Source organism: Macaca fascicularis, chromosome 12 (genome assembly GCF_037993035.2).
Source record: "Macaca fascicularis isolate 582-1 chromosome 12, T2T-MFA8v1.1".
Taxonomy (NCBI): Eukaryota; Metazoa; Chordata; class Mammalia; order Primates; family Cercopithecidae; genus Macaca; species Macaca fascicularis.
This window is the reverse complement of record NC_088386.1, coordinates 61,086,201-61,108,403: the sequence shown is the minus strand read 5'-3', so window position 1 is coordinate 61,108,403 and position 22,203 is coordinate 61,086,201. Positions and strand designations below refer to the sequence as shown.

At 39.3% G+C, this 22,203-nt stretch overlaps 1 protein-coding gene across 1 annotated transcript in view; it reads right to left on the bottom strand.

Annotated features, from left to right (window-relative positions):
• Positions 1–22,203, bottom strand: part of CSRNP3 (cysteine and serine rich nuclear protein 3) — a 210,754-nt gene that overhangs the window by 147,114 nt on the left and 41,437 nt on the right. The window lies entirely within an intron of this gene.

Here is a 22,203-nt window from a genome sequence, read left to right as displayed (position 1 = left end):
AGGCAAAAGGCACTTCTTACCTGGTGGTGGCAAGAGGGAATGAATGCTTGGGCAGGGAAACTCCTGTTTTTAAAACCACCAGATCTCATGAGACTTATTCACTATCATAACAACAGCACAAGAAAGACCTGCTGCTATGATGCAATTACCTCCCACAGGGTCCCTCTGGGAATTCAATATGAGATTTGGGTGGGGACACAGCCAAACCATATCATTGCACCCCGGCCCCTCCCAAATCTCATGTCCTGACAATTCAAAACCAATTATGTCTTCCCAACAGTTCCCCCAAAGTCGGAACTCATTTCAGAATTAACTCAAAAGTCCACAGTCCAAAGACTCATTTGAGACAAGGTAAGTCCCTTCTGCCTAGGAGCCTGTAAAATCAAAAGCACATTAGTTACTTCCTAGATACAATGTGGGTACAGGCATTGGGTGAATACAGCCATTCCACATGGGAGACATTGGCCAAAACAAAGGGGCTACAGGGCCCATTCAGGCCCAGTCTGAAATCCAGTGGGGCAAATTTTAAAGTTCTAAAATGATCTCTTTTGACTCCATGTCTCACATCCAGGTCACGGTGATGAAACGGGTGAGTTTCCATGATCTTGGGCAGCTCTGTCCCTGTGACTTTGCAGGGTATGGCCTCTCTCCTGGCTACTTTCATGGGCTGGTGTTGGGTGTCTGTGGCTTTTCCAGGCGCATGGTGCAAGCTGTCAGTGGATCTACCATTCTGCGGGTCTGGAGGATGGTAGTCATCGTCTCACAATTCCACTAGGTGGGGCCCCAGTAGGGACTCTGTTGGGGGCACTGACCCCACATTTCCCTGCAACACTGCCCTAGCAAAGGTTCTCCATGAGAGTTCCACCGCTGCAGCAAACTTCTGCCTGGACCTCCAGGCATCTCCATACATCTTCTGAAATCTAGGCAGAGGTTCCCAAACCTCAATTCTTGACTTCTGTGCACCGGCAGGCTCAACATCATATGGAAGCTGCCACGGCTTGTGGCTTGAACCCTCTGAAGGCATGGTCTAAGCTCTATGTTGGCCCCTTCCAGGCATGGCTGGAGTGGCTGGGACACAGGGCACCAAGTCCCTAGGCTGCACACAGCACGGGGACCCTGGGACCAGCCTACGAAACCACTTTTTCCTCCTAGGTTTCTGGGCCTGTGATGGGAGGGCTGCCATGAAGGTCGCTGACATGCCTTGGAGACATTTTTCCCACTGCCTTGGTGATTAACATTTGTCTTCTCATTACTTATGCAAATTTCTGCAGCTGGCTTGAATTTCTCCTCAGAAAATGGGATTTTCTTTTCTATCGCATTGTCAGTCTGCAAATTTTCCAAACTTTTATGCTCTGATTCCCTTTTAAAGCTGAATGCCTTTAACAGTACCCACGTCACCTCTTGAATGCTTTGCTGTTTAGAAATTTCTTCTGCCAGATACCCTAAATCATCTCTCTCAAGTTCAAAGTTCCACAAATCTCTAGGGCAGGGGCAAAATGATGCCAGCTGCTTTGCTAAAACATAACAAGAGCCACCTTTGCTCTAGTTCCCAACAAATTCCTCATGTCCATCTGGAACCTACTCAGCCTGGATTTCATTATCCACACAATTATCAGCATTTTAGTCAAAGCCATTCAACAAGTCTCCATGAAGTTCCAAACTTTCCCACATTTTCCTGTCTTCTTCTGAGCCCTCCAAACTGTTCCAACGCCTGCCTGTTACCCAGTTCCAAAGTTCCTTCCATATTTGTGGGTATCTTTTCAGCAGTACTGCACTCTACTGGTACCAATTTACTATAATCATCAGTTTTACACTTTTAAATCACACTGCTGATAAAGACATACCTGAGGACTAGGCAATTTACAAAAGAAAGAGGTTCAATGGACTTATAGTTTTACATGGCTGGGGAAACCTCACAATCTTGGTGGAAGGCAAAGAGGGGCAAGTCACATCTTACATGGGTGGTGGTAGGCAAACAGAGAACTTGTGCAGGAAAACTCTCATTTTTAAAACCATCAGATCTAGTGAGACTTATTCACTATCATGAGATGATCACAGGAAAGACCGACACCCATGATTCAATTATCTCCCCCTGGGTCCCTCCCATAACACATGGGAATTATGGGAGCTTCAAGATGAGATTTAGGTGGGGACACAAAGCCAAACTGTATCAAGAAGCATATTATATAACTTGCATTATGCATAAACATAGAAGTTAGAGGTGATAATACAACATAAAGATAAATCTTGATATTTTAAAATTTACCTCCAAAGATCTTCTGGCTCATTCCATCAGTGACATGCATTCTGCTTTGGAGTTCACTGGTATAGAGGCAAGGATAGCATGTACATAGATAATTTCAATAAAATTGTCATTTATGTGATTAAGAGTAAACAGACAGTGCTAAACATGGAAAGAGCTCAGAAAAGACTGTCTGGAGAAGGAGACCCTAGAGCCAAGCCTTTAAGTATAAACAGGAGCTAGTAACAGAAAAATGGAGGAAGAGAATGAATAGAAGAACATTCCAACCAGTACAAGCAATTTATGTAAAAGCAAAATGGTGCGAAGACAAGAGGGTGATTATAAAGGAAATGTTCTGGACTAATGAGATGTAGAATCAGAGATGGAGCACTGATGTTGAAGAAGAATGGGGAAGGCAGGTAATTTTAAAAAGTAGCTTCGATCTTATCAAAGTATGGAAAATCTTTGAAGAAATTTAAGAGGGTGAGTGAAGTTCATGATCAGATTTTTTTTTTTTTTTTTTTTTTTTTTGAGATGGAGTCTCGCTCCGTCGCCCAGGCTGGAGTGCAGTGGCGCGTTCTGGGCTCACTGCAAGCTCCGTCTCCCGGGTTCACGCCATTCTCCTGCCTCAGCCTCCCGAGTAGCTGGGACTACAGGCGCCCGCCACCTCGCCCGGCTAGTTTTTTGTATTATTTTTAGTAGAGACGGGGTTTCACTGTGTTAGCCAGGAAGGTCTCAATCTCCTGACCTCGTGATCCGCCCATCTCGGCCTCCCAAAGTGCTGGGATTACAGGCTTGAGCCACCGCGCCCGGCCTAGATATTTGTTTTGGATTAGCCTTTAGGCAGCTGTATTGGGAATGGATTTGAAGATATGCGAATATTACCAGGGAAACTCATGGTAGCCTATATCTATATCTAGCTGAGAGACAAAGAATAACAGAATTAATGTGGTGGCAGTAAAGACGCAGCTCCCAGGAGGGGATGAGTAGTAACATGAGGAAAGAAACCAGTAGAATTTGGTAGTGATTTTCTGTAAGTGACTGGTAAGTAAGAGGGAATAATCTCAGCTATTTTGTAGTTTCTAATTTAGATGACCGGTGACTTCTAACTGAGAGGGTGAACACGGCACAGTGGCAGAAAAAGATTTAATGTTTTGGGAAACCTCCATACAGTTCTTCATAATCACTGCACTAATTTATATCCACACCAACAGTGTAAAAGTGTTACATCTTCTTAACCTCGCCAACACTTGTTATCTTTTATTTTTTTGATATTAGCCATTCTGACTGGTGTGAGGTAATATCTCATTGTGATTTTAGTTTGCATTCTTTTTTTTGCACTTTTAAAATGATTAATAATGTAGAACACTTTTTCATATGCTTGTTGGCCATTTTTCTGTCTTCCTTAAGAAATGTCTATTTAGGATAAAAACTCAATGAATTAGGAATGGAAGGAATGTACACCATATACATAATACATGTACAATGTACACAACACAGTACAGGCCATATATAAAAAGCCCACAGCTAACATCATATTTAATGGTAAAAAGTTGCAAACTTGTTCTCTAAGATCAGAAACAAAACAATGATTTTCACCGATGCCACTTTATTCAAATAATATGATGGTTTTTGCCAGAACAGTTAGGCAAGACAAGAAATAAAAGGCATCCAAATAGGAAAGGAAGTAGTGAAATGGTTGCTGTTTGCTGATGATGCAGAAAACTCTAAAGCCTCCACCAAAAAACTACTAAACCTGGTAAACAAATACAGTAAAGTTATAGGATAAAAGATCAACACTCAAAAATCAAGCATTCTTACAGACTATTCAAAAAACAAATCAAGAAAATAATCTCAATTATAATAGTGCCAAAAACAGTTAAGAATAAATTAACCAAGGAGATAAAAGATCTGTGCGCTGAAAACTATAATACATTGAGGAAAGAAATTGAAGACACAAGCAAATGAGAAGATACCTTATGTTCAACTTTTCTAGAACAGTATAGATTGGAAGAATAAATATTGTTAAAAATTTCCATACTGCCCAAAGAGATCTACAGATTTAATGCAATCCTTTGTATTGGAATAAAAATTCTAATGTACTTTTCACAGAAATAGGAAAAAAAATTCCAAAATTCATAAGGAACCACACACACCCAAAAACCAAATAGCCAAGACAATCCTGAACAACAACAACAAAAGAAAACAAAGCTGGAGACATCACACTACTGTTAACAGGATCCTTGGGGTGTCACTTTTCTGGACAGAAACCTCTGTGGCCAGTAGTGCCTTTGCCTGATTTTTGTTTAAGCCCATTGAGCTCATTCCATCCACTCAACCTGGCAGGCTGCACTCGGCTCATGCTGCCAACCTGGATCCCACATCTGCCAAGGATGAGTCAAGGGTGGAACAGTGAGGGGTGTGTGAGCGAGCATGGGGTCCAGCCACTGTGCAGTCAGACACTGGCTGCTGCAATTGGGGAGCAGCTCCAGGTGCCAGCATAGGCACCAGCTCTCTGCAAAGCTATAGCTGGACCAGGCACACTGTAAGCAGCTTCCCCAACTGGTACTGGGAATGTGATGGTGCTCAGAAGCTTGGAGATTCCAGGAACCGCAGAGCCCCAGAGGGAGTCACAGTCCTGGCTCTGTGAGCTCCCAGGTCTAGCCTTCCTGAAGGGCTGCAGTTCTTCTCTGCTTCTCTTTGCCTGCAACATGGTGAAGAAGGGGGATGTTTTATCCCTGTTTGTGTTACAGATCTTCTAGACCCGCCATTCTGTGGGTCCTAAGTTCTTGTCCTGTGTCCAGGAAGAATGTGATGCATATACAAGTGGAACATGAACAGGGCAAAAAGGAGTTTTACTGAGTGACAGAATAGCTCAGAAGAGGCCCTGGAGTGGATAGCTCCTCTCTGCCAGACAGGTCATTGCATCTAGTGTTCAGCTCTCAGCAGATAGTAGGCCCTGGAGTGGGTTGCTTCTCTCTACAGGCAGATCGTTCTGTCATCTGCTCAGCTCTGGTTGAGACCTCGGCTTTATGGGCCTCAGAGTAGGGGAAGTGCATACCGATTGGTCCATGGGAGGTCATAGGGCGGCACGGAAAAGACACTCTGGTCCATGGGACTGGCAGCCTGTCCCCCAGCCTTCAGGCCTCCCTGGCCTAAAGGTGGGGCTTCACTGGAGATCCACTCTCTTCTGCCCAGGAACCTGTCTACCTCCTGCTGCTGTCACTTTTCACAGAAATAGGAAAAAAAATTCCAAAATTCATAAGGAACCACACACACCCAAAAAACAAATAGCCAAGACAATCCTGAACAACAAAAACAAAACAAAACAAAACAAAGCTGGAGACATCACACTACTGCTGACAGGATCCTTGGGGTGTCATAGTGCTGTAGGTGCTAATGGACACCTGCAGGACAGCACCAAGCTGCCCTCAACACCTCATCAGTTTCCCTCCTCTGCTTGTCAGTGCCCAAAGTCTGGAGAGAACCGAGGCAGCAGAGGACTGGTGTGTCAACTCCGCCCAAGCATGTACACACCTGGATGGGCTGTGACAGCATCTGAGCTCGCCCCGACTTTGCTCCAAGATTGGAGTGGGCAGAGACAGCAGGGAGAAGCCAAGCAGTGGGAGCAGGCACTTCTGAGCCTGTGAGGGCGGGGAGGCCTTCCCAGGCCCCCAAGAGTGCAGGGACGCTTGGGCCCACAGCCGTGGTTTGGGCGCCTGCAGCTGCATCCAGGAGACTCACCCCAAGAGCACTGGGATGGCTGGGTCCACAGCTATGGCTTGAGTAGCTGCAGTGGCACCCGGGGAGCTCCTGCCCCAACTTGGAAGGAATGGGGTTTGCATTTGTCCCCAGCTCCTGCAGGACCCATGGAGCATGTGGGCCCAGCTGCACCTCCCTGCTGCAGCTGGCATGATAGCAGCGGCCACTACAGATGACCCGCTGCTGCCATCACTACCTGACTTCAAAGTATATTACAAAGAAATAATAGTAAAAACAGTATGATACTAATATAAAAATGGAAAAAATTGACCAATGGAATAAAATAGAGAAACGAGAAATGAATTTAAAAATCTATGATCAATTAATATTTCACAAAGCTGCCAAGAGCACACAATGGGGAATAGACAGTCTCTTCAATAAAGAGTGTTGAGAAAACTGGATATCCACACGCAGAAACATGAAACAACCTTTATCCTTTTATCTCATATTAGTTACAAAAGTCAACTCAAAATGGATTAAAGACTTAAACCTAAGACCTGAAACAGTAACTGTACTAGAAGAAAGCATAGGAAAACACTACATGACGCTGGTCTAGGCAATGATTTTTTGGATTTCATTCTAAAAGATCAAGCAATAAAAGCAAAAGTAGACAAAGGAAATTATATCAAACTAACAAGTTTTGCACAGCAAAGGAAGCAATTAATAGGATGAAGAAACAATCTGCAAATTAGGAGATAATATTTGCAATCAAAACATCTGATAGGGAGTTAATATTCAAAATATATAAGGAACTCAAAAACCTCAATAGCTAAAAAACAAAAAACCTGATTAAAAGATAGGCAAAGGACTTAACATTTCTATCAACAGTATATGATGGTGAAACAAATATGTAACAAAATAACTTTGCTAATTTGATAGACATAATATTATATCATTTTATTTCCATTTCTTTGACTATTGTTTAGTATAAATAGTTTATTAGCTCTTCCTCCTCTCCCTCTCCTTTCTCGCTCTTTCTCTAATATCTCTCTCTCTCTCTCTCTCTCTCTCTTTCTATTGCCCTATCATTTCTTTTAGCCCATTTTTCTACTGGGGTCTTGTTGATCTTCTCATTAATTTGTGGATGTCCTTAAATAATAAGGCTACTCAAATTCTGCTGTCATCTATGAAATAAACATACTTTAAGTAGTTGGCCATTTATCTCTTTATGTTGTTTACGGTTGTCCATCCCTTCATATTCTATACTTTACATGTATTTAAAAATAATAATTAGATGTGTTTTCAGGAAATTTGGAGCCTACTGAAAAATACCAAGAAGGCAATAAATCTAATCTGTATCCAACCATCCAGACATACCGCTTTTAATTTATGCACGTGTGTGTGACATTTATGTGTGTGTACATATATAATCATCCTTTCTTACATGCACATACAACATTTAAGAGTACAAATAGTGCCTGGGCACAGTGGCTCACGCCTGTAACCCCAGCACTTTGGGAGGCCGAGGAGGACAGATCATGAGGTCAGGAGATCGAGACCATCCTGGCTAACATGGTGAAACCCCATCTCTACTGAAAATACAAAAAATTAGCTGGACATGGTGGTGGGCACCTGTAGTCCCAGCTACTCGGGAGGCTGAGGCAGGAGAATGGCATGAACCTGGGATGTGGAGCTTGCAGTGAGCTGAGATCATGCCACTGCACTCCAGCCTGGGCAACAGAGGGAGCCTCTGTCTAAAAAAAAAAAAAAAAAAAAAAAGGTACAAATAGCATCATACTTTAAATACTATTTTCATAAACTTATTTTTCACTTATATGTATATTTCAGGTAGCTCCCTAATAATAAAATATGCTGTGAAAACACCTTTATTTAATACCTCAGAAGGTTTACTTTGCATAGATATTTAATAATTTATTTAATGACTTCCTCATTTTTGGACATGCAAATGTTTCCCATTTTATTACTTTAAATATTATCTCAATAAACACATTTGTACACATTGCTTTGTGTTCATAATTATTGCATTAATTTTTTTTTATATTTGGAATTCCTAAGTCAGAGAGTATGCAGACTTTTAAGATTTTATGATACATAATGACAAATAGTCACCTAGAAAAGTTGAACCAAATTCTTGGCCCATCTCTGTAGTATGATATGGTCCATTTCTCCACATCCTCATCAGTGCTGAATGTATTTATGATAGCCTACATTGAGTGTTTACAATGTGCCAGACTCTATGTCCACTTTGTTGATGAAGTACCTGAACATCAGTAAAGTTTCAGCAGTTTGCCTAAATCCTCACAGATAATTGGACAGTGGGATATACTCAAAGTTCAATAAGGCCTTAACAGTGATGCTCTGTCAATATTCTATATTGTTTCCCAAAGCTTTATATTTGCAGATGACCATTATAAAGCAAAAGTTTTTGATTCCTAATTATGTTGAGTCTTTTAATTTTTAAGTTTAGAGGTCATCAGGACTTTTTTGCGAAATGCTCTCACAAGCCTTTGCCAATTATCCTAATGAGATTCATATTTATTTTTAATGATATCTAATAATACTCCATATTTTACTAATATTGGCCATTTGTATCATATATGCAGTAAACATTTTTTCAAGTGTTTTATTTTGAAAATAGAATTCAGAGGATTTTCCAATGTGCATAAATGAATTTTCCAATCAAAATCTCAGCAGGCTTTTTTGTAGATATCAACAAGCTGACTCTAAAATTCACAGTGTAATACAAAGGAATTAGAATACCAAAGTAATTTTGTAAAAGAAGAGGACTCACACTACCTGATTTCAAGACTTACTGTAAAGCTACTGTAATAAAGACAGTGTGATAATAGAAAACATACAAATACATACATCAATCGGACACAATAGAGAGACCAGAAATATACCTGCACAAATGTGATTGATTTTCCGACAAAAATGAAAAGTTAATTTAGTGGATAAAAAACAGTCTTTTATTAAAAAGTGATTAAACAATTGGATCAGCAAGATGGCCAAATAGGAACAGCTCCAGCCTCCGGCTCCCAGCATGAGTGACAGAGAAGATGGGTGCAGACCGTACACCTCACACCTCACATGGCAGGGTACACCCCTAAGACAAAGCTTCCAGAGCAAGAATCAGACAGCAGCACTTACTGTTCAGCAATATGCTATCTTCTGCAGCCTCTGCTGCTGATACCCAGGCAAACAGTGTCTGGAGTCGACCTCAAGCAATCTCCAACAGACCTACAGCTGAGGGTCCTGACTGTTAGAAGGAAAACTAACAAACAGAAAGGACACCCACACCAAAACCCCATCAGTATGTCACCATCATCAAAGACCAAAGGCAGATAAAACCACAAAGATGGGGAAAAAGAAAGGCAGAAAAGCCGGAAATTCAAAAAATCAGAGCACATCTCCCCCTCCGAAGGAACACAGCTCATCGCCAGCAATGGATCAAAGCTGGATGGAGAATGACTTTGACGAGTTGAGACAAGAAGGCTTCAGTCGATCAAACTTCTCAAAGGTAAAGGAGGAACTACGTACACAGAGCAAAGAAACTAAAAATCTTGAAAAAAGAATGGAAGAATGGATAACTAGAATAATCAATGCAGAGAAGGCCATAAACGAACTGACAGAAATAAAAACACATGACAAACGCACAAGCTTCAGTAACTGACTTGATCAACTGGAAGAAAGAGTATCAATGATCGAAGATCAAATGAATGAAATGAAGCGAGAAGAGAAGTCTAGAGAAAAAAAGGAAAAAGAAATGAACAAAGCCTCCAAGAAATATGAGATTATGTGAAAAGACCAAATCTACGTCTGATTGGTGTGCCTGAAAGTGAGGGGGAAAATGGAACCAAGTTGGAAAACACTCGTCAAGATATCATCCAGGAGAACTTCCCCAACCTAGTAAGGCAGGCCAACATTCAAATTCAAGAAATACAAAGAACGCCACAAAGACACTCCTCGAGAAGAGCAACTCCAAGACACATAATTGTCAGATTCACCAAAGTTGAAATGAAGGAAAAAATGTTAAGGGCACCCAGAGAGAAAGGTCGGGTTACCCACAAAGGGAAGCCCATCAGACTAACAGGAGATCTCTCGGAAGAAACTCTCCAAGCCAGAAGAGCCTGGGGGCCAATATTCAACATTCTTAAAGAAAAGAATTTTCAACCCAGAATTTCATATCCAGCCAAACTAAGTTTCATCAGTGAAGGAGAAATAAAATCCTTTACAGACAAGCAACCAGGCCTGCCGTACAGAGATCCTGAAGGAAGCACTAAACATGGAAAGGAACAACCAGTATCAGCAGTATCAGCCATTGCAAAAACATGCCAAATTGTAAAGTCCATCGATGCTAGGAAGAAACTGCATCAACTAACAAGCAAAATAACCAGCTATTATCACAATGACAGGATCAAGTTCACACATATCAATATTAACCTTAAATGTAAATGGAATAAATGGTCCAATTAAAAGACACAGACTGACAAATTGGATAAAGAGTCAAGACCCATCAGTTTGCTGTATTCAGGAGACCCATCTCACATGCAGAGACACACATAGGCTCTAAATAAAGGGATGGAGGAAGATCTACCAAGCAAATGGAGAACAAAAAAAAAAAGCAGGGGTTGCAATCCTAGTCTCTGATAAAACAGACTTTAAACCATCAGAGATCAAAAGAGACAAAGAAGGCCATTACCTAATGTTAAGGGATCAATTCAACAGGAAGAGCTAACTATCCTAAATATATATGCACCCAATACAGGAGCACCCAGATTCATAAAGCAAGTCCTTAGAGACTTACAGAGACTTAGACTCCCATACAATAATAATGGGAGACTTCAACACCCCACTGTCAACATTAGACAGATCAACGAGACAGAAAGTTAACAAGGACATCCAGGAATTGAACTCAACCCTGCACCAAGCGGGCCTCATAAACATCTACAGAACTCTCCACCCCAAATCAACAGAATATACATTCTTCTCAGCACCACATCGTACTTATTCCAAAATTGGCCACATAGTTGGAAATGAAGCACTCCTCAGCAAATGTAAAAGAACGGAAATTTTAACAAGCTGTCTCTCAGACCACAATGCAATCAAACTAGAACTCAGGACTAAGAAAATCAATCAAAACCGCTCAACTACCTGGAAACTGAACAACCTACTCCTGAATGACTACTGGGTACATAACGAAATGAAGGCAGAAATAAAGATGTTCTTTGAAACCAATGAGAACAAAGATACAACATACCAGAATCTCTGGGACACATTTAAAGTAGTGTGTAGAGGGAAATTTATAGCACTAAATGCTCACAAGAGAAAGCAGGAAAGATTTAAAATTGACACTATAACATCACAATGAAAAGAACTAGAGAAGCAAGAGCAAACACATTCAAAAGCTAGCAGAAGGCAAGAAATAACTAAGATCAGAGCAGAACCAAAGGAGATAGAGACACAAAAAACCCTCCAAAAAATCAATGAATACAGGAGCTGGGTTTTTGAAAACATCAACAAAATTGATAGACCACTAGCAAGACTAATAAAGAAGAAAAGAGAGAAGAATCAAATAAAAAAATGATAAAGGGGATATCACCACTGACCCCACAGAAATACAAACTACCATCAGAGAATAGTATAAACACCTCTACGCAAATAAACTAGAAAACCTAGAAGAAATGGATAATTTCCTGGACACTCACACTCTCCCAAGACTAAACCAGGAAGAAGTCGAATCCCTGAATAGACCAATAGCAGGCTCTGAAATTGAGGCAATAATTAATAGCCTACCAACCAAAAAAAGTCCAGGACCAGATAGATTCACAGCCAAATTCTACCAGAGGTTCAAGGAGGAGCTGGTACCATTCTTTCTGAAACTATTCCAAACAATAGAAAAAGAGGGAATCCTTCCTAACTCATTTTATGAGGCCAACATCATCCTGATACCAAAGCCTGGCAGAGACACAACAAAAAAAAGAATTTTAGACCAATATCCCTGATGAACATCGATGCAAAAATCCTCAATAAAATACTGGCAAACCGAATCCAGCAGCACATCAAAAGGCTCATCCACCACGATCAAGTGGGCTTCATCCCTGGGATGCAAGGCTGGTTCAACATACACAAATCAATAAACGTAATCCAGCATATAAACAGAACCAAAGACAGAAACCACATGACTATCTCAATAGATGCAGAAAAGGCCTTTGACAAAATTCAACAGCCCTTCATGCTAAAAGCTCTCAATAAATTCGGTACTGATGGAATGTATCTCAAAATAATAAGAGCTATTTATGACAAACCCACAGCCAATATCATACTGAATGGGCAAAAACTGGAAAAATTCCCTTTGAAAACTGGCACAAGACAGGGATGCCCTCTCTCACCACTCCTATTCAACATAGTGTTGGAAGTTCTGGCTAGGGCAATCAGGCAAGAGAAAGAAATCAAGGGTATTCAGTTAGGAAAAGAAGAAGTCAAATTGTCCGTGTTTGCAGATGACATGACTGTATATTTAGAAAACCCCATCGTCTCAGCCCAGAATCTCCTTAAGCTGATAAGCAACTTCAGCAAAGTCTCAGGATACAAAATTAATGTACAAAAATCACAAGCATTCTTATACATCAGTAACAGACAAACAGAGAGCCAAATCATGAATGAACTTCCATTCACAATTGCTTCAAAGAGAATCAAATACCTAGGAATCCAACTTACGAGGGATGTAAAGGACCTCTTCAAGGCGAACTACAAACCACTGCTCAGTGAAATAAAAGAGGACACAAACAAATGGAAGAACATACCATGCTCATGGATAGGAAGAATCAATATCGTGAAAATGGCCATACTGCCCAAGGTAATTTATAGATTCAATGCCATTCCCATCAAGCTACCAATGACTTTCTTCACAGAATTGGAAAAAACTGCTTGAAAGTTCATATGGAACCAAAAAAGACCCCGCATTGGCAAGACAATCCTAAGTCAAAAGAACAAAGCTGGAGGCATCATGCTACCTGACTTCAAACTATACTACAAGGCTACAGTAACCAAAACAGCATGGTACTGGTACCAAAACAGAGACATAGACCAATGGAACAGATCAGAGGCCTCCGAAATAATACTACACATCTACAGCCATCTGATCTTTGACAAACCTGAGAAAAACAAGAAATGGGGAAAGGATTCCCTATTTAATAAATGGTGCTGGGAAAATTGGCTAGCCATAAGTAGAAAGCTGAAACTGGATCCTTTCCTTACTCCTTATACGAAAATTAATTCAAGATGGATTAGAGACTTAAATGTTAGACCTAAAACCATAAAAACCCTAGAAGAAAACCTAGGTAATACCATTCAGGACATAGGCATGGGCAAGGACTTCATGTCCAAAACACCAAAAGCAACGGCAACAAAAGCCAAAATTGACAAATGGGATCTAATTAAACTAAAGAGCTTCTGCACAGCAAAAGAAACTACCATCAGAGTGAACAGGCAACCTACAGAATGGAAGAAAAGTTTTGCAATCTACTCATCTGATAAAGGGCTAATATCTAGAACCTACAAAGAACTCAAACAAATTTAGGAGAAAAAAACAAACAACCCCATCAAAAAGTGAGCAAAGGATATGAACAGACATTTCTCAAAAGAAGACATGCATACAGCCAACAGATACATGAAAAAATGCGCATCATCACTGGCCATCAGAGAAATGCAAATCAAAACCACAATGAGATACCATCTCACACCAGTTAGAATGGCAATCATTAAAAAGTCAGGAAACAACAGATGCTGGAGAGGATGTGGAGAAATAGGAACACTTTTACACTGTTGGTGGGATTGTAAACTGGTTCAACTATTGTGGAAAACAGTATGGCGATTCCTCAATGATCTAGAACTAGAAATACTAGGCGACCCAGCCATCCCATTACTGGGTATATACCCAAAGGATTATAAGTCATGCTGCTATAAAGACACATGCACATGTATGTTTATTGCAGCACTATTCACAATAGCAAAGACTTGGAATCAACCCAAATGTCCATCTGTGACAGACTGGATTAAGAAAATGTGGCACATATACACCATAGAATACTGTGCAGCCATAAAAAAGGACGAGTTCATGTCCTTTGTAGGGACATGGATGCAGCTGGAAACCAGCATTCTCAGCAAACTATCGCAAGAACAGAAAACCAAACACTGCATGTTCTCACTCATAGGAGGGAATTGAACAATGAGATCACTTGGACTCTGGAAGGGGAACATCACACACCAGGGCCTATTATGGGGAGCGGGGAGGGGGGAGGGATGGCATTGGGAGTTATACCTGATGTACATGACTAGTTGATGGGTGCTGATGAGTTGATGGGTGCAGCACACCAACATGGCACAAGTGTACATATGTAACAAACCTGCACGTTATGCCCATGTACCCTAGAACTTAAAGTATAATAAAAACAAACAAAAAAAAATTGGATGTCTGTAAGTACATAAGTAAAATAGTGAACTTCAATCTTTCACAATATGCAAATTTAACTCCAAATAAATCATATGATTAAATACAAAACATAAAATTATAATAAATTTAGAAGAAAACATAGTTGAAAATCATTGTGAACTTGGGTTAAGCAAAGACCTCTTAGATATAACATCAGGCTGGGGGTGGTGGCTCATGCCTGTATTCCCAGCACTTTGGGAGGCCGAGGTGGTTGAGCCCCTTGAGATCAGGAGTTCAAGACCAGCCTGGCCGAGATGGTAAAACCGCATCTCTACCAAAAATACAAAAATTAGCCAGGCGTGGTGTCACATGCCTGTAGTCCCACCTTCTTGGGAGGCTGAGGCAGGAGAATCGCTCAACCCAGGAGGCAGAGTTTGCAGTGAGCCGAGATCGCACCACTGCACTACAGCCTGGATGACACAGCAAGACTCTGTCTCCAAAAAGAAAAAGAAGAAGAAGAAGAAAAAGAAACATATAACATAAAAATCATAATCCACAGGAGGAAAAAACTGATATCATGACTTCATCAAATTTAAAACTCTAAAAGGACGTGGTCATGAAAACGAAAAAGCATGCCACAGACAGAGAGAAAATGTTTGCAAATCACGTATTTCCTACAGGAATTTTATGCAGAATATTTATAAAGAACTCTCAAAACTCAAAAATAGAAAACAACTTAGTATAACTTGGGCAAAATATATGAACTAACACTTCACAAAAGAAAACAAACAGATGGTGAAAAAGCAGAAGAAAACATGCTCAATGTTATTACTCATTAAGAATATGCAAATTAAAACCAGAGTAATAATTAGATTAGTTAAAATAAGTAAACAAAAACTGATAATACCAAGTGTTGGTGAAGGCATGGAGCAACGGGAATACTCACGCATTGCTGATGGAAATTTAGGATGATTTGTCATTCTGGGAAACAATTTTGCAGTCTGAGAAAGCTACACATACACTTATCATGTGATACACAATCCCACTAGGGTATTTGCCCATGATAAATAAAAACTTCAGTTCTCACACCAATTTCTATGTGGATATTTACAGTATATCCAGACCACCAAAAACTAAACAACCTAAACATCTTTAAGTGGATGGATGAATAAACAAACCATGGTACATTCACACAAATAAATACTACTTAACAATACTAAGGAAAAATGTATGGATACATGCAAGAGCATGAATGAATCTCAATGCATTATGAAAGAGGCCAGATGGTAAAGATTACATTATCTGTGTTCCACTGATAAGACATTCTAGAAGAGGCAAAACTGTAGTGACCTAGAGCAGATTAGTTGCCAGGGATGAAGGTAAGGATAAGTTGACCAGGGGAAATGCAGGGAACAGTAATGGATCTGTTCTGTACTTTGATTGTTGTGAAAGTTACATGACTCTGTATAACTGTCAAAACTCACAAAACTGTACACCAAGAAGTGTGAATTTTACTGTTTAAAAGTTTAAAAACGAATAAATGACTTGGCTTTCTTGCGTTGCTTAAATACTTTTCTAGGCCAAAGTCACATAAATACCTATAAGCTATTGAATTTATTCAATGTTCAATAATATTTTAAAATATTATTTTAAATCTTTATTTAAATTTACTTTAATATTGCGTAATGCACAGGTCACACCTTATTTTTCCCCAAGTAGTTAAAGAATTGTTCTAGTACCATCTATTCAATAAGCCATAGCCCTTCCCTCCTCCCCCATTTGAATTGTTTCTTTTATCAGACACTAATTATCTGTACCTGGGTTTGTTAATAGAATTTTCTTGGAGGGTTTCTTCATTGACTTATGATTATTTTGGCAGTGTATTTTCTGACTGCATGTATATAGCGTCTGGTTTTCTCTTTATTCTATTTTACTGCTCTGATGTTTGCTTTTGTGTGTGTCCTTATTAGGCATTGATACCCCGTAGACATGTAGCATAACTTGTAATTCTGTAGCTTAGCTGAAGAAGAGGGTTGGAGGCATTGACCTCTATGTCATTAACAAAGTCATAATAATGGCTTTGCTTGATTAGGAAGAACAAGAAGGACTAAAGAGCAGTAGATTGAAGATGGATCTCTAGGGAGGACTGTCATTTGAATAGGAGTAAAATATCAAGAACTTTTGTGGGCATGTTGTTTGACCTCTATGGTGTTTACTGTTTTCAGTTAGACAACTTCACTCATTTGTATTACCTATAGCCACCTATTGGGGTTTGAGTTTGTGGTTCATGACTTTCTGGATGGAAGAATAGAGATAGAAGAGCCAGTGAGAGGGACCTTAACAAAAAGATCCACAAGATGTGAGGGAAACCAAGAGGGAGCGGTGCAACAACAGCCTAGGGATTGAAATAAGAAAAATGTAGTTAACGGTGTCAAATACCCCTGAGAGAGTCAGTCAAGATAAGGGCTGTGGGTCATCTGTGCCTTTAGAGAGAGCATGCTCTGTTAAATGGGGTTAGAAATCAGATCGCACTGTGCTGAAGAGTGACTGAATCTTAGAAACTGGAGATAATGAATGTAGACTACTGCTTGGAGAGCTTGAATGAGTTGAAGAGGACAGAAATTGGATGGTAGTGAAGAAAGAGGTGGTTTGTTTTTGTTTGTCAATTTGCCTTTTTGGATAGGAGTGTAAAGAACATGAATGGCTGAAGGAAAAGGGCCAGCAAGGAAGAAAAAGTTGGAGATAAAGGACAAAAAAGAAATAATTAATGGCAAAAGGTCTCAGCCTCAGTGATGGGAAGTAAAATCAAACATAGGCTTTGCCTTGAATGGCAGGAAGGACTCCTGAGCCTTCTTAGAGATTAGAGGAAAGAAAAAGTGTTTATAGACCTAGTTCGTTCGATGCTGGAGGGGATTGCAAAGATTCACAAGTAGTTTCCACACAATGACCTCAATTTTCTTGTTAAAATAGCAGGTGCACTAACAGTGAAGGGGAGAGATTGTGTGGCTTGAGTGGGGTAATGAACTTTTGAAATAGTGGCCGACCACAGTCAGAATGAAAGGATTAGTTAATGCTATCGAGGGGCTACCTCCGATTAGAACACCATAAATCTGCAGAGTGGTATAATTGCTCCTGTAGCACTCATGAATGTGAATACATGAAAGGATTCACTATAGCTCGGGTTCATGGTTGCAGGTACTGTTTAAGAAGGGAGTGGCTAGAGAGCTGTGGGAAGAAAGCTGCTATTTTCCAAGCAAACTTCCAAGCACAGCTAGCAGAACATGGAAAGATTAAAGGCACTAAAAGTCTAATTTTATTCTAAGCAAAAGAAGTGAAAGGAAAATAGTTTATTACATTTGTAACCTAACCTCACCCCGCTGATTACATTGGTGAATGCTACTGAAGGGCTAGCTCAGTCTCAATGTAATCACCCCAGTGATTAGGGGTGAAGTCAGGTTACATATGTAATAAACTCTTTTCCTTTCACTTCACCTGTTTATACCTTATTTCTTCTTATTTTATATTGTCTTATTATTTTGTAAAACATGTTTTAGATACAAGGCCAAGTATAAGCAAATAAAAGGAAAATGAAAACATACAGATGATCAAATAGAGGTGAGTTTTACTTTAGCAAGGGAAACTGATATTTAAAGTGTATCTGTTAAGCTGTTTTTTGTTTGTTTCTTTCTTTCTTTCTTTTTTTGAGACAAGGTCTCACTCTGTCCCCCAGGCTGGAGGGCTGGAGTACAGTGGCATGATCTCAGCTCACCACAACCTCCACCATCCAGGTTCAAGTGATTCTCATGCCTCAGCCACTTGAATCGCTGGGACTACAGACACGCACCACTATGCCCAGCTAATTTTTTGTATTTTTTGTAAAGATAGGGCTTTGCCATGTTGCCCAGGCTGGTCTCAAACTCCTGGACTCAAGCGATTCACCCACCTCGACCTCCCAAAGTGCTGGGATTACAGGCATGAGCCACCATGTCTGGCCTTGTTGAGCTGTTTTAATTGAGAATAAGATGCTGGAGGTGCTCAGGAGGTTTTGTGGTTGATGTAGCAGAGTGGATGGAAGTTTACTGAGATTGTAGAAGCTAGGGCTGGCTCAACGCTTCTCAATCTGGGCTAATTTTGCTCTGAGGGGACATTGGTCAATGCCTGAAGACATTTTTGTTTGTCATAACTAAAGACGAAGTGCCAATGGCATCTAGTACCAGAAATGCTGCTAAACGCCCTACAGTGCAAAGGACAGCGCTCTCCCCTCCCACAATAACGAATTACCTGGATCCAAATCTCAATAGTGCTAAAGTTGGAAAACACTGGATTAAATTATTTGCCTGAATGATGGAAGAATAAGAATGCTAGAAAATTACTTGGAGAACTTGAAGACAGGGTCAGAGAAGAAAGAGCCACCTAGAGCATGGGCATACCAGGTAATGTGAAATTCATGTGGGTGTTGGTTTGTGAGAGAATGGAAGAATCATTATTTGGAAAAATTCCTAGGGAACTGGATTTGTGGTACAGAGTTGCAAATGATTCCTGGGTTAGCAATTTTGTAAAGCAAATGAAGGTTGGATGAAAGCAAGGGAATTTAAAGAAAGCATATGCTGTTTTCTATTTGCTTTTGAAAAGTCAAGTTTCAGTTATCCTCAACCAGAGTTTCTAGTTCTTTCCATTGAAGTTTCCAGATGAGTACAACAAAGGTCAATATTGGTTTGGAAAGAATCTATCCCTAACAGAGAAATACTGCATGAGAAGTCTTTGTTTCCCCCATAACCTTCAACCAGCCCTCTGCATCTCTAGTTGTCTTTTCTTTTCTTTTCTTTTCTTTTTTTTTGGCTTTCCCATAACAGACAACACAAGCTCACAAGCTGTCTCTTTGTGGTTAACCTTACAGAGCTGACCATTAATTCTTTCCACAATACGGTATGTAATAAACACTCTCTACTCTCTAATTTGATTTAATTAAGAAAGAGCCTCTTCTAGCCTGAGTTACAAGTAAGACCTTGTCTCTACAAAGAAAGCTTTTTGAAAAATTACCCCGGTATGGTAGTGCATGCCTATAGTCTCAGCTACTTGGGAGGCTCAGAACAATCACTTGAGCCCAGGAGGTTGAGGTTGCAGTGAGCCGAGATCCTGCTACTATTCTCCAGCCTGAGTAACAGATGGAGATCTTGTCTCAAAGAAAAAAAAAAAAAAAAAATATATATATATATATATATAGAGAGAGAGAGAGAGAGAGAGAGACAGAGAGAGAGAGAGAGCCTCTAAACAGTCATGAGCTTTACTTTGTGTTTCTTTTAATAATCTAATACTGGACACATGTCCTTTAGATGATATACTGTTTACAATGCCTGACTTTTGGAAGACGGAAAAAAATCACATTACTTAATAGATTTTGAAATCTCTTAATCCAAATTTTGTTTTGTTTATTCGCACGGCCAGATATTTACTTCACATTGACTTAAACTCAATAAAAACAAAATAACTACTTTTTCAGCATACAAAATCAGCTAAACCTCTCAACTCCAACCAGTAAAGTCAAGACTGAATGACTTTTAAGATAACACCACTTTATATGATGAGTTCTAAACTATAGATGGTTTCCAAGAAAACAGGCAGGAGTATTTGGGCCTTCAATATTTCCAGACTCCTGTTCTCAGAACCAAACATTGAATGAAAATATTCCAATCAGATTACCATAAAAAAACCCTAATCACCCATTTGTTCATTTGTTAATGATCACACATTTGTTAATGATTGCACAAAATTGATTTAATTTCCAACTCTATATATTTTTTAATAAAAATGTACATAGATAGACCTATGTTCTTTAATATTATCTCATTTCATATATTTGTAGTAAGTGTAGCATCATTTCTAAAAAATAATATTTTTTCTTTCTGATGAAATTGAAACTTATTTTACATGCATTTACAACATATATCTTAATAATGATTTAGAAAACTTACCATCAGGTGTTGTATTTCATCATCCTTGTTTTTAGTTGGTACTATGTGAACAAAAGTGGCATCTATCTCTTTTGTGTAAATTACGTAGTGCAAAGTCATGAGGTTTATTTAAAAATTCTACCTCTGCTTATACTCTATATTCCCTTTCTTTTTTCTTTTTTCTCCATGGTACTTATAACCATCAAACATAACGCATAATTAATTTTGTTTTTTATCACCTATTTCCATCCACTAGAATGTAATATCCAGTCAGGCAAGAATAGTTTATTTTATTCACTGCTGTCACTCCCCAGCAATCCGCCGTATACCCCCATGCACATAGTAGGCACTTGACAAATATTTGTTGAATGATGATGGTTGTTACATAAATCAATTTGGCTCCTTCTCTAATGGCATAATGAGGCAATGGATCTCTTCACTGGTTTTTCAAAAAAGAAGTTTACTATTTTAAATTACTTTACTTGCATTAACTTCTTAAGACACTACCCTCTTAAAAAGGTTTTATTGAGAAGTACAGTGCTGTGCAACTTCATTTCAAGATGAGTCTGCACTCCCACCCATTTCAAATCCCTGTACTCACCTAGCTACTATTTGCAAATGATCTCTTACGGATTTACAGAATTCAATCCCTTTCAAACCTACGAGTCTTTCCAGGTCATTGGGGAAATGATTTAATTCTCTGGTGAGCTTAGTAAAGAAATCCAATGTACTTGAATTTTTAAAAAATGGAGGCAAGGCCACCTTTGCTCTTTTCATAGGTGATTACACAACTATATTCCATAACATTAAATTTGCAGTTGTGTCAAGAGACTTTTCTTTCCTAGAATTTCATATTTCTTACTTGTGTTGTACTTCAAGAGCTACTTTAATAAAAAAAAAAATCCATTGAGTGTGGGTTGTAATGGAGCAAAATTTGCATTGGTATAAGCTGTCAGCATTCTAGGCTAATAGAAGCTATAATGTGAAAATACAAATAATCTCCAAATAATTTCCATTTAGCTTTAGAATTAATTACATGCCCTTATAAAATCTGGCTTGTCTTTTTAATTATATATTGCTTGAGTTAATAGTAAAACTAATTTCTGGGTAAGACATTGGTTGGGAAATTTTTGAGAACAGGGACCATATCTTATTCATTTAGAAAGAACCAAAGTGTTTAATCCATTGCTTTGCATATGGTAAGTCCTAAATAAATGAATAAACCCTTGGAAGAATGAGAAATAGATAGAGATACTGAAGACATGCCTGACCAAGACAAGTAAAATAAAAGATCACATTTTTTAAATTTAAAATTATGAATATTTGATACTGGGTCCCACAATATGAGCACATCAAAAATCATCTACTTTTTCAAGCTATCTAATTGGACTAAACCATTTTAGCCTACCTTTATAACTTATAAATGAATATTGTACATTAATTTGTTATTATAATAAGCTGCTTAATAATGGGTAGACTTTTTCTTCTTTTCCAGTTATATCATCCTAAACAACTTAGAAAATATTCCCAAGATCCTCCTGTTCCTTCACATTAATTGTCATTTTATTGAAGCCACACTTTCCAGTGATAGCATTATTTATTTGGCTGTAGTTAAAGAAAGTCACGGAATGGAATTCAAGGAATTTCAGAAAGATTGCTGATTAGCTATCCTTCTAAACTGTGTGTATATGTGTGCATATTGCAGCCAAAGATACAAAAGAAATGAAAAATTCATGCTAATAGTGCTACCCTTTAAAAAGAAGCAAATTATATTTGGGAGGCCGAGGCAGGCGGATCACGAGGTCAGGAGATCGAGACCATCCTGGCTAGCATGGTGAAACCCTGTCTCTACT